Raw genomic sequence first — 2,120 nt, 5'->3', positions numbered from 1 at the left:
ATTTACCCCTTGACTCACGGTGTCTTTGTGGTCTTGGAGACCCTCCTCTGTTCTATCTGTCTGCCTGTCTTACCTCCTTCCTCCTCTGTCAAGGGTGTCACTGCAGTGTCCAGCTCCAGCTCCTGGCTGGGACATGAAAGAGCTCTACTGACAGGTAAAGGCCTCTGAACCTTAGGGGTGGGCTTGTGAAAGGAGTGACAGTTCCTACTTCCCTGGGTTGTGATAAAGAACAACAGACTGCCTTGTGGAAGCCCCCAGCCCGGGGTCTGAGCACCAGGCACCCAGCTTACCTCTACACCTTCCCTTTCTCTCAGTCTTATTGAGTTCTAGGGATTCAAAGTCCCCCCCGCCCTTTTAATTGCATTTATTTTAATGCTGAATTTACTCCTGTGCCATAAGTTTTTGTTTCTTCAGTTTCTTCTGGGATATCTTTTTCTTCTGGGCAACCTCCTCTTCTGGTTTAGGAACAATCTGTTCCTTTTCAGTAAGGACCATCTCGATGTGGCAGGGAGAGCTAATGTGTGGGTTAATCTGACCACGAGCTCTGTAGGTCCGGTAGCGCATCTTAGGTGCTTTGTTCACTCGGATATCTTCAATGACCAGAGAATCTGCATGGAAGCCCTTAAGTTCAGCATTACTCCCTGCATTTTTAAGCATGTGCAGCAAAAATTCAGCACTCTTTTTGGGCCACTGACCTTGTGTCCAGCCCCACTGCTTGGCCTGGGCGCACCTGCCAACCCCACCATTGTAACGTCGGAATGATACTCCGTGGCTTTTCATATATACATACCCGTGATGGCCTGGGCAGGTTCACGAGTGTTCTTAAAGTGAACACGAAGATTGGAACCTCTTGATTTGCATGATTTTGTGGGGTTCTCTGGGTCAAGTGAATAGCGAACCATTTTCACAGATTACCTCAGGCTGCTTAAGGAAAGAGGAGTGGTGGCTTCTGGGAGAACTCATGAGAACTTTGAATTGAAAGTTTTACATACATCGCCCCTTGAGTTCTCACAATGAGGTTGGAATTTGTTCTCCTTAGACAGATAAGGAACTGAAGGCTCTGAGGAGCTACACAACTTGCCCAAGGTCACAGAGGGAGATCCAAGAAATTCACAACCAAGCCATGAAAAGAAATAGTTACTCAGTATCCTATGCACCCAGCACTGACTTTTATCATTATTATTATTTTGTTGTTGTTGAGACATAGTCTCGCTCTGTTACCCAGGCTGGAGTGCAATGGGGTGATCTCGGCTCACTGAAACCTCCACCTCTCGAGTTCAAGCAATTATCCTGCCTCAGCCTCCCAGATAGCTGGGATTACAGGCGTACATCACCACGCCCGGCTAATTTTTGTAATTTTAGTAGAGATGGGATTTCACCATGTTGGCCAGGCTGGTCTCGAACTCCTGACCTCAGGTGATCTGCCTGCCTTGGCCTCCCAAAGTACTGGGATTACAGGTGTGAGCCACCGTGCCCAGCCCCAGCACTGACTTTTAAAAATGCTCAGTGGCTCACACCTGTAATCACAGCACTTTGGGAGAATGAGGGGGAAGGATCACTTAATCACAGGAGTTTGAGACAAGCCTGGGCAACATGATGAAACACCGTTTCTACAAAAAATACAAAAATTTACTGGGCATGGTGGCATGCACCTGTGGTCCCGGCTACATGGGAGGCTAAAGCAAGAGGATCGCCTGAGACCAGAAGTTTGAGGCTGCAGTGAGCTGTGATCGTACCACTGCACTCAGTCTGGGTGACAGAGCAAGACTGTCTCAAAAAATAAAATAATAAAATAAAATAATATATATAAATATACATCGTGATCCCCACTGCTAGACCCCACACAGGCCCTAAGGAACCGACAGAGCAGAGTAAAACACAGTCCGGCCAGGGGGAGCCTGTCCAGCGGGTGCTGCTACACAGATGGGGAGGTGAGGGCAATGGGGTGGGTTGTGCTCAGCAGCCTGGGACAGGAAGAGAGAAAGAGGTGGCATTTACTGCTTCCTGGGGAACAGTAGGAGTTCCCAGACTCCCTCATTCACTGAGAACATCCTGATATTTCACCTGGCGGCGAATTGTTGCTGGTGGCGGGACAAGGCAGAGGAGGGCCTTCCAGGCTA

The 2,120-nt window shown here is 48.7% G+C and overlaps 1 pseudogene; it reads right to left on the bottom strand.

Annotated features, from left to right (window-relative positions):
* Positions 1 to 348: 348 nt before the first annotated feature.
* On the bottom strand, positions 349 to 1,258 carry LOC101019468 (annotated as a pseudogene).
* Between the last annotated feature and the right edge of the window lie 862 nt (positions 1,259 to 2,120).

Source organism: Papio anubis, chromosome 2 (genome assembly GCF_008728515.1).
Source record: "Papio anubis isolate 15944 chromosome 2, Panubis1.0, whole genome shotgun sequence".
NCBI lineage: Eukaryota > Metazoa > Chordata > Mammalia > Primates > Cercopithecidae > Papio > Papio anubis.
The sequence above is the reverse complement of the archived record's forward strand: the minus strand, read 5'-3'. Positions and strand labels throughout refer to the sequence as shown.